Here is a 12,427-nt window from a genome sequence, read left to right on the forward strand (position 1 = left end):
TTGTGTATATATACCACATCTTCTTTATCCATTCATCTGTCGATGGGCATTTAATTTTTAAAAAACTAAAAGTAGAGCTACCATATGATCCTGCAATCCCACTCCTGGGCATATATCCAGAGAACACCATAATTCAAAGAGCACGTCAATGTTCACTGCATCACTATTTACAATAGCAAGACATGGAAGCAACCTAAATGTCCATCGACAGATAAATGGACCTTTACATCTAGACCCATGGCCTTATTTACAGATTAAGAAACTGAGTTAAGGAGAGGTGAAGTGACTTGGCCAATGTTCTGTGACTAATTAGTGACAAAATCAGTATAATCTTCCCTATTCTATTTTTTGTTTCTATATTCTTCCCAGTTCCTTCCTCTGTAATATAGTTACAGGAAGACAGACCCATTCAGAGTAGTATATAAATGTTGGTACCCGCTTGAATTCAAATATTTCTGTTTAAAGTTGTTAACTTGAGGTTTTAATAATCAAAGCAGGATTATTAGAAAATAAATAATGAGATTCATTAAACAAATTAAGAAATTGCCAATTAAATATATCTTTTTAAAGAAAGCTATACATAGGAAAGTTGACCTGATTACCAATCCATGACCATTAAGAAGGTTTTGATTGTTTTGTTTAAAATTTTTGTTTATTTTCATCTTATGATCTATTTATTCTATTCTCTTGGTCTCAATTAATTGCTTCCTAATATCCCTGATAGCATCTTGGAGCAGCTTTGTTCATAGTTTCATTTGTGCTACAAGAATGAATGGATATTTTTTCATCATGACAAAATATATGAACCTTACTCCTAAAGTCAGCTCCTAAATGAGGAAACTCTAGCAGCATTCTCACTAAATCAGGAACAACAGATGCCTGCTATCTCCACTATTATTTAACTTTCTCTGGAGTTACTACCCAGTGTAATTAGACTACTGGAAACAATGAGGCAGAAGAAAATAAGAAGTAAATCTATCTATTTGCAGATAAGATGGTGATATACCTGGAAAACCCTAGAATAGGGGTCAGCAAACTATGGGCCACAGGTGAAATTCAGCCCCTCATCTGTTTTTTAAATAAAGTTTTAGTGGAACACAGCTATGTCTACTCATTTGTGACTTGTCTATGGCTGCTTTTGCACTACAACGGCAGCATGGTTGAGTAGTTGCATCAGAGACCTTTAGACCATCAGGTCTAACATATTTACTCTCTGGTCCTTTACATAAAATGTTTGCTGACTTCTGCCCTAGAGAATCAATGATAAAATTATCTCAAACAATAAAAGAATTACAAAAGGTAGCAAGATATAAATTTACCATGCAAGAATCAATAACATTCATATACACAAACAACAAACAGTTGGAAGATATAATGGATGAGAAAACCCCATTTACAATGGCAACAAAAAAGAAAAAATATTTCAGAATAAACCTAGTAATAAATGTTCAAAACCGATATGAAGAAAATTATAAAACATTCCCAAAAGACACAATAGTAGTTTTGAACAAATAGAAAGACATCCTCATTCTTGGTTAGGATGTATCAACATCATCAGTATGTGAGTTCTCCCTTAGTAAACACTGCAATTTCAAGAAAAATTCCAACTAGCTTTGTTTGAAAGTAGATATGTTAATCCCAAAGTTAATATGGGAAAATAAACATATAAGAATAGCTGACAAGAAAGCGTTTAACCCTTTCAGATATTAAAATATACTGTAATGCCTCTATAATTAAAAGTGTGGTATTGACACATGAATAGATAGACCAATGGAATAGTATAGAAAATCCAGAAATGGAGCCAACTGCATATAACAGTCTACCATATGATAAATGTGGTATTTCTCATCACTGGGCAAATATAATTTTTTTTTAATAAATGGTGTTGAGACAACTGGATAACCATTTGAAAAAATATAAATTTAAGTCCATTTCTCACACCATACACCAGAATAAACTCCAAATGGATCAGATATCTAAATGTAAAAAATAAATTACACAAGTACTGCAAGAAAACATGAGTGAATTCCTCTATAACACAGATATCAGAAAGTCTTTCTAACTATAATTAAAAATCCAGATGCAGTAAAAGAAAAAGATTGATAAATATAAGGACTAAAAATTTAAAAACTTTGATATGTCCAAAAAACAGCATAAGCAAAGTCAAAAGACAGATGATAAACTAGAAGAAAATATTGGCAACCTACATTCCAGTTAATGGGATAATATCCCTAATTTATAAATAACGTATAAAACCTGAAAGAAAAAAGCCTATAGAAAAATGGGCAAATGACAAAACACAGACAGTTTACAAAGAGATATAAAAAATGGCCTTTAAACATATTGAAAGATGTTTAATAAGAGAAATTAATGGAAATAAATTTCTTACCAATAACATTGGCAAGAATTCAAAAACTTAGCAAGTTACCCTCTGGCAATAATATGAGGAAAACAGACACCCTCATACATCACTGTGGGAATGGAAAAAAAAAATGAAGGAAGTTTGGCAATACAAATACCAACACAAAATTATACATGCATTTACCCCTTGCCCAGAAATCCTACTTCTAGGAATTTAAATGCCCAAGGAAGTGGATCAACTTCCAGAAATACAAAAATCCATACGCACAAAATTCTTTCTTGCAGCATTATTTCAAATTTCAAAATAATGGAAACCAGCCAAAGATTCAAGCATAGGACATTGATTGAAGAATCTTTGGTACAGGCACACAAAGAAATTCTATGCAGCTTTAAAAAAAAAAAAATAATAGAGAAGATCTCTGTGAATTGAAATGGAGTAATTTTAGGAGGTATGACTAAGTTTAGAAAAAACAGAAGGGCTTACATAGGATATTATCTTTTATGTACAAAAAAAGGGAAAACAAGGATACATACATATTTTTGCTTATCTTTTAAAAAAAATTAATTAATTAATTTAATTTATTTATTTTTGGCTGCGTTGGGTCTTCGCTGCTGCGCACGGGCTTTCTCTACCTGCGGCGAGTGGGGGCTACTCTTTGTTGTGGTGCGCAGGCTTCTCATTGCGGTGGCTTCTCTTGTTGCGGAGCACGGGCTCTAGGAGCGCGGGCTTCAGTAGTTGTGGCACGCGGGCTCAGTAGTTGTGGCTCGTGGGATCTAGAGCTCAGGCTCAGTAGTTGTGGCGCACGGGCTTAGTTGCTCCATGGCATGTGGGATCTTCCCGGACCAGGGCTCGAACCCGTGTCCCCTGCATTGGCAGGCAGATTCTCAACCACTGCGCCACCAGGGAAGCCCATTTTTGCTTATCTTTACAAAAAGAAACACTGAAGGAGAAACCAGGTAACAGTGAAAGTGGTGGCATACAAGGATAGGAGGAAATAGGGTGGAAGGAATGTGAAGAGAGTATCCCTTCTCTGAGGATACCTTTTTGCATAATTTTGATACTTGAAAGCATGTTTATGTTCTACATATTCAAAAATTAAATTCAACCACTAAGAATGCGGAGAAAATAAAAAACTTAAAGCAAAATAAAACAAATGAATCTAATTGTACTTCAAATGAATACCATAACCACACTGAGGGAAGAAAAAGGAAGAAAAGAGCCAAGGAAGGAAGGAAGCCTAGACCCTTATGAACAAATATTTGACTACACACCCTGAGTCTTGGACAGGGTGGGGGCTAGGAAGGAATTACAAGTGAATCCTGAGCTCATTTTAGAGATTTGTTTATTGTAGTAGTACGGGAAAATACTGAAGCTATTTTAGAATGTATTACAGGATTGAACAAATGTATTGATGTTCCTGGGAGCTGGAGATCTCACAGAGGAAGAAAGGACATACAAATATGGAATAGAAGAAGACAAGAAAGAACTCTGAGGGCATGGATTGGAACTGGAGATCTCAGGTATGAATTTATGATTTCTAGAATGTGCATATGAGGTGTGTGTGCATATATCAGGCATGTGTGTAAGTATGTAGGTATAGGTATTTAATTCTGTCCACTGAAAGGACCAAGAAGCAAAGATACTGGCAGCAGTGATCATACCTAGTACTTAGATCTTGGTCTTTAATACCATTCTTCACTAAGACGAACCAGGGCTCCTTAAAAAAATGGCTAATACCAGGGATGGAGCAAAGTAAATGTTAGATGAACCTGAAACATCTAGTTATACCAGAAAATAAGGAAGTGATTTAAAAAATCATGGGGGAAAGAATGTCACAAGAACACAACAGCCATCTTGAAGAGACTTCTCTTAGCCAAATCTGGGATAATTTGTGTGTCAAAATATGTAGAGTAATGAATTGTAAGCCATTGAAAAAATAGAAATTAATGAGTTCGTACCTATAATAAATAAATAAATAATAGTGCAGAGGAAAGAGCTCTTGATTACAGTTGAATGTTGAGGGCCAACTGGTAAATGTGGAAGAGTATGCAAGTTGGAAAATGATCATTTTGCAACAATCACAGTAAAGATTGTATCAGGTAAGAATCACCAATGATGCTAAATCTAGGAGGAAATTTTCATAAGGAATAGGATACTTTCTTGATTCTAAATTATCTCCGCATAGTCCACCTATGATTTACAACAGAGAGGAAAATAGTAATTTTACAGTGAATAAATTAGACAACATCTTGACAGGGCAGTCCAAATTAACATCACCAATGGGGGACAGATGGACAGTTCATGCCTCTAACTGTGCTACCCTGAGAAGGATATAGCATCTCCCATGCAGTATTCTGGTCTAGACTGCATAATATAAATCTAATTCTGAGGAAACATCAGAACAACCTGAAATGAGGAACACTTTTTTTTTAAAGAGAGGGGGGTACCAATTTGTCAAAAATGTAATGTTATAAGGACAAAAAAAGGCTTTAGAAATATTCCAGATTAAAGGAGGCTAAAGAGATGTGACAGTTAAAAGCAATAGCTGATCCTAAACTGGATTTTTTATTGGGGGAGTAGGGGACTTTGTTAAGGACATTATTGGGTCAATAATTGACAAAATTGGAATACAATTGATAGGTTAGAGTATTACACTGATGTTAAAGTCACTGAAATTGGTAACTGTACTGTGACTATATTAGAGAATTTCCACATTCTAAGGAAGTATAGACTGAACTTTTTAGGAGTAAAAGGCCATAATTTTGGAGCAAAGGACCTTCAAATTGTTCAGGGAAAACACACACACACACACACAAATGATAAAGCAAAGTTTAAATAGTTACAATAGATAAATCTGGATAAAGGGTATATGAGTGTTTTGTGCAACTTCAATTTTTGCTACTTTTGTTAAGTTTGAAATTATTTTTTAAAAAGAAGGTTTTTAAAAAGAGAAAATTTAAAGACATTCGAGAACATCCATAGCAGCCTTATTCATAACAACCTAAAACTGGAAACCCCCGTGTCTATCAACAAGAGAATGAGTAAACAGGCTGTGATATAGCCATACAATGGAACACTATTCAACAACAAAAGTGAAGTACAAGCTGACAAGTACAGCAACATGGATGAATCTCAGAAACTGAAAGAAGATACATGCACACGCACGTGTGCACACACGCACACACACGCTACTTGATTCAATGAATATGAAGTGCAAGAACAGGCAAAATACTGTAAACGTATCATAGAAGTCAGAAAATGGTTGCATTTGGAAGTGGGGTAAAATCGACCAGAACTTTCCGGGGTGATGAAAGTGTTCTATATTTTGTTTGGGGTCAGGGTTTCATGGGTGTTTACAAATGTCAAAACATCAAACTGAACACTTAAGATCTGTGTCTTTTATGGTCTATAAATTATAACTCCAACTAAATGAATGAATGAATAAACAAAAAACAAACTAATTCTTTTTTAAGGGCAATAACTTAAGGTAAATTCAGGTTCAAAGAGAAGTTAACATCCCTGGAATTTGTTCCAGTGTTAAGACCATTATGTCCTGAGAAAGACCTGGAGTTTCTAAAAACAGCAAAGGGAAATAATTTATCTTAAGAAGACCTAGGGTATCTGAAAACATGGAAGGGAAATAATTTATCTTAACCATCCCTCAAACAACCTTTAGAATATTTAAGAATGTCCTGTGGGATGTATGGTTAATTTCAAAACATAACTAACCAGTTTGTTAACCCCAAAAGATGCATATATTGCTACACTTGTGAGGATGCCCAGCTTTTGCTGCTACTTTTTTTTTTTTCTCTTACATATAAGGAGTGGCATGTCTTCATAGAATTGGGGCCTGTTTGGGCACCATTCTGTGCTGGGAATGTTCTCCTGGTTTGCTCACACTGGGCCCAAACCAGGGCTGCAACTACGTGTGTTACCTGAATTCCACCCAGTTCAGGCATCTATCTTTAGCAGTACATGAAGGAGTTCATTTTATTCAAATGATAAAAGGATTAGTTCACAAAACTAAATTGTGCAATGGAAATAATGCTAGTTTAAATATCTATGCCATATTTCAAGTACTCACAGCTATAATCATAGCATAGCTTTAGAGTTGCAGCAGCGCCTCTCCTCTAGATGCTGGTGTAGGCTTCATCCAAGAGGCACTAGGGTGATGCTCTATTTCGGTCCTGTGGCAGCTCTGCATCTTTGGTCAGGCTGGCTCTGAGAGTTCTCTCCTTGACCTCTTTTGTTCCAGAATGCCACACTGGTGCAGTTGGGGGGTCATTTCCTATTCTCACAGCTAGGATACAAATTCTGAAGTTTCCCAATCTCTTCAGTTCATCAAAGTTCAGTTTCAAGGGCACAGATTTTATCAATAGTTCTTTTATTGTTCTAGAATATTGTGCTTCTAATTGCTACAGCTCCAATCTTTGCAAAACAGGGACTTCCATGAGAAAATCCTTGCTGGTGCCTTCTGTCTGTGAGCTGCTCTATGAATCCCTACTAAACCCCTGCTGCAGTCAGAGTGGAAAGGTTTTTTATAGGCTTCCATGGCATAACACGGAAGATAAAAATCATACTCCCCCAACACATGACTGCCCCTTTATCCACAGCTACCGCAGCTGAGGTCAAAATGGTCTACTTACCACCTCATGGGTGTTTTACAAGTTGTCCATTTCACACTCATCTATATTTGGGTTGCATATTGATCTGAGTACATGCCTTTGAACAAAATCACCAGGAAGTAGAAAGAAAAATGATCTTGTAGTCTTGAGTCTGAGATCCAGCTCGGTTTGTCACAACAAAACTTGTGTGACCTTAATCTCTGATATGTGAAATAAAAGAGTCAATACCAGTTAACTCTGAGAGTGGGGCTTGGAACCATTATTAACTACTAGGCCAGATATGGACATACCAATGGAGATAAAAAGAACTACAGAAATAGTCAAACCCTTACATATTCACACATACAAACAACTGAAGGAGAATTGTTTTCACATTATACCTTTCTCCACCATTAAACAAAAATGTGTGTGTATTTTATAAATTTTAAAAATACAAAAAAAATTATAAAATAGAAAAATTTTGGACAAGTTGATTCCTAATATTCTTTATTGCTTTAAAATGTTTATTATTTTACCAGAAGGTGTTAGAGCAGGGGAAAGAATGTATGAAAAATAAATGACACAACTGCATGGGGATGGAAGAAGAGCTGACCCATCTGGGAGAAGAGTGTTTTTGCTGGAAACTGTAAGACTAAAGACAAAAAGAACTGATGAAAACACTGATATATTTTACTTGTAAAAGTCTGTCACACAACAGTACAGTTTAGCAATTCCGATACTGCATTACAAGTATACTAGGGTTGAACAAAAGTAAGTAAATTGTAGATAATGGAAATCATGTTTCTCATTGTCGGAGAAAGTAAATTACAAATAAGTAAGGGAGGAAAGGCTAGAATGAACCCTGTGGAGTTGAGTGAGTCAAAGATATCAGCATAAACTCACATAGCTGTTAGATAGATAGATAGATAGATAGATAGAAAAGAATGATACAGAAATAAAAAGAGCTTCATTGACCAAACTTGGAGGAATTTGAGCAATAAAATTAATAACAATAGTATTGGATTATAACTCAAAGAATAAAATAAGTATTAATTCATATTGATATAAATAAATAATTGAATAAATAAATGGAGAAGGGAAAACTCTTCCTTACAGAAAAATTCCAAAATTCCAAATAATAAATATAGAAGGAATGAGGGCAATAGAAAAATCACTATTTGAACACCAGAGTAAGATGAGCAGAGTAATCTTGCCCATCTACTGTGGTCAAGATTCAAGGATGTGTGCTAAAATTAGTGGGTGAAACTTTAAGGAGAAACAGAATAGTTGCACAGCCTCAACGTATCTCCCCCCAAATATTTACTAAATGCTTTAGTGGTTTTATCATATGTCCACAAATTCTTTAACACTCCTCCCTCCAGAAGGTGTCATTTATTTCCCCAGGTCTTGAGTGTTGACTGGACTTAGAAAGTCACTTCTAATGAATACAGTATGGAAATGGAAAAAAAAATTAGTAATTTTACAGTGTAGAAACCTGGCAGACACCACTGTAACCAAGTGATCACCAGTAATAAGTTGATTAGTACATGCTGATATCATGTATCCTTGATATGATGCAATGAGAAGGACACTTCATCTCTGTGGTATTCTAAAAACTCCACAGCCCCAGTCGGATCATGAGAAAACATTAGACAAACTCAAATTGAGGGACACTCTGGAAAATATCTGGCCAGTGCTCTTCAAAAGCGTCAAGTTCATGAAACACAAGGAAAGACTGAGAACCCATCAGAGATTAGAAGAGACTAAGGAGATATGATGACTAAATGCAGTATAGAATCCCACTCAATCCTGGAACGGAAAAAGCAGAAGTGGGGAAACTGGTGAAATTCAAATGAAGTTTGTGATTTTGTTAATAATGCTGTACCGAAGTTGATTTATTAGGCTTTGATAAATAGAATACGCAGTGTAATAACATTAGGGGAAGCTGGGTGAAACATATGCAAGAATTCTCTGTACTATCTTTGTAACTTAATCTCTGCACTATGTAACTTACCTTTGTACTATCTTTGTAACATCTGTAAATCTAAACTGTTTCAAAATTAAAGTTCAGAAAAATGTCATGATAAAATGCATTCAGTGTTGATATACAAAATATATGTGTCTAATCAGTAGCCTTACTGTTGAACCCAGAAATCAAGAAAGAAACTAGCATTAAAAAAATCCTAAAAAAATGTTAAATGTAAAGAAATATAGACGACTACACTCTTTTTTCTTGGAATACCAGCCAACAACATCTTGGACTTATCAACAAAGCCTGGGCACATACCTTGCACATCATGTAAGGCTAGAACTCATTATTTTGTCATAAGCTTGCTTTTCATATCTCTAAAAGAGCCTCAGGAGATCACTGAGTCCCAGGCTGGGGGACCGTTTCATTCCCATCCACACGCATAGACCCATAGAAAAATATAAGCATCAGGACAAAACAATGTAATGCCATTTCAGTTGTTAGTTTTTTTTTTTAGAGATAGAAATGTGTAACATTATATTCATGTGCATCTAAAATTAAGAGGAGTTTACATAAAATTGTTCCATAAATGTAGGAAAAAAAGACCAAACAAACTTCTATCCACACTAGGAGCAGTGTATGGCGTGAGAAGGAAAGGAGAGAGGAAGGGAGAAGAGGAGCAGCTGCCTGCTGCCCTAAGATGGGCACTGACTTCATGGCTAAACTTCTTGTGGTGCCCTAGAGAATGAGGTTGGATGAGGTGTGTGTGTGAAGCAGCCCCTGAGAGTAGCTGCAGTCAGTGTCCTGGTAAAGAAGAGTGTTAAAGTTCACTATCAAGATTTTGTTGTCTGGTCTGAGGGGTGAAAAGGGAAAGACTGGGTAATTACTAGAGCCTCCATTTATAGGAACATATCTCATTTTATTTATTTTTAGGGAAACTAAAGCTTAGGGACAATAAGGAACTTGCCCAAGGTCACACGGTAGCTGGGGAAGCCAGAACTGGAACCTAGGTTTATGTGACCTCAGAGTTTGAGCTCTTAACCACAACACAAAAGGAGTCAATAGCTGAACAGACACAGAAACGAAGAACAGAAAGAAAGGCTGGACAGGAATAATGTGTGAGAGTTTAGCCTTTGCCTCAAATACCTGAGATTCACTTCTAATGGCTGCTGGATTTTCCAGGTTGCTGGGTTATCATTGGCACAAACAAAGAAACGGCAGTGGACATAGAGACATAAAAATGCTCCCTTTCTCTCTCTCTCTCTCTCCCATACACACGCACACACGCACACACACACACACACAGAAATCTTAGCCTCACAGAGGATATGGAATTGGAACCACCACATGTAACCACACACACACCTACAGAAGCAGTTTTTCTCCTTTTCTAGGGCCAACCTTCCATCTGGCTCCATCCTGAGAGGGCCTTGAACTTGGCAGAGTCGAAGCTGGTTGGACAGTGACTGGGAACTCTTTGACCAGGACAGAGTGGTATCTGGAAGTGGTTTGCTGCTCTCACACCTGCCAGCAAGATACTGTTTCTAAACTGGCCAAAACATCTAAAAAACTAGAGAAGAACAAAATGGTGTTCAAAGCCTCATGCTTCTCGAGATCCCCTTCCCCAACCTCTTTGTCTCAGGTGACATCTTCTGTGTCTTCCCCAGAAGGCATCTTGTGTTCAAACTCTACCCCTGTGCCATCTTCCTTTCTCCTCCTCTGTGAAAACCTGACACCTAAAAATCAGACCCTCTGAGAATCCAAATGCAAAACCCCTAATTCTGTTTCTAAGTTAACTGGAGCAAATAAACAACTAGAAGGAAAGATTAAAAAGCAGTTACCCTTGATTTTTCATAATAGACAAATATACTCCAAAACTCCTAGGAGAAAACTTGCTTCCTGTTTCTGTCAGTCTGTTTGTTGAAGGCTTTTGGTAAGTCACCCATTCCTTTCAAAAGGGGGAAACTTTGTTTTAAGTAAGTCTACCTTAAGGGACATCCTTAAAAGAGAAGAGACAATGGAATCTATTTCTTAATTTTTATGCAGAAGCTTCTGAAAGATAAACTGACTCCAAAAAACAGCTCTAAAAGGATCCTTACAGCATACAAAAACAAAAACCAAACAAAAAACTTTGACTACCTGGGCAAGTAAACTTAATTTAGTTGTTGGTTTAATTAAAAACAAGCATGTCTTTGGAGTTATCAAATCTGAAAGTAATTGCAGGGATACAATTTTAATTCTATCTGGATGTATTGACCAGAGAAGTTCATGTTATCTTTTTTACAAAATTTGTCAGCCAGAAAAATAACTTAAGATGGCTAACTGTTTTAATGTCATATGAAAGTTTTTGTAAATAATCTAAACATAACTGTTGGAAACAAATGATTTAGGTAGACGAAAATGGAATAAGAGTTTTTGGTATAATAATTATGTTTTGAGGCATATGTGCTTGAAAAGTAAATTCCTGAAACCTTTTTGGTAACTTTAAACTTTGGAGTCTTGCTAAGATTAAATTAAATGATGAGTAGTTTAGATCTCTATATATGGAAATATCTAGATCATTTCCAAATAAGTTAAAATACTGAAACATTACTAAAAATAGATTCATCAACTCTTGGCTTTCTTTGCAAAGAAACTAAAGATATTTGGGTTCATTGGTAAACATTTTTGGTGCCACATTGGAAAATTTACTGAGGGAAATATACTTTTATATTGGTCCGCTCCTGATGACAGATTGTGAAGGATTTTTCTTTACCTATTAAGTAATCTGCTTAGAAAACAAAGATTTGTGTATTATGAAAATAATTTCTTGCCTTTCATGTGGTATTTTTTTTTTGTCTGGGCCTTATGGCTTGTGGGATCTTAGTTCCCCAGCTAGGGATTGAACCCCAACCCTGAGTAGTGAAAGCACAGAGTCCTAACCACTGGACTGCCAGGGAATTCCCACCCTTCATGTGGTCTTAATCAGGTGTTTGATTACTAACAGAAACTGAATCTTCTCAATATTCAAAGAGTTAAGTTTTGCTACAACTATGTAAGCTATTTGTGTTTGCCTTTGAAATCTTTTATTGTTACTTTTGTCAAATAGATAAATTCAGTACAATTTCATAATGATCTATGGTCCTGTTTGGTCAAGTGTCCAAAACCTTTTGATATTTTTGACAAATTTCCCAAAAGCTGGGTTCTAAACGAAGTCTTCTTGGCCTTGAACTAACTTTGGGTACATACAGAGGGCCAAAAATCTTAAAGAATTTGTCTCTCACCTGGTAAAATGTTAAACTAATCAATATTATGTTATATGCAGAATTACATGGGAAGCTTGTCAAGAAGGAATACTAAAACTTTTTTTTTTTAACATCTTCATTGGAGTATAATTGCTTTACATTGTTTGTTACTTTCTGCTGTATAACAAAGTGAATCAGCAATGTGTGTACTTATATCTGCATATGCCCTCCCTCTTGCGTCTCCCTCCCACCCTCCCTATCCCACCCC

The sequence above is a fragment of the Physeter macrocephalus genome, chromosome 4, assembly GCF_002837175.3.
Source record: "Physeter macrocephalus isolate SW-GA chromosome 4, ASM283717v5, whole genome shotgun sequence".
In the NCBI taxonomy this organism is placed as follows: Eukaryota; Metazoa; Chordata; class Mammalia; order Artiodactyla; family Physeteridae; genus Physeter; species Physeter macrocephalus.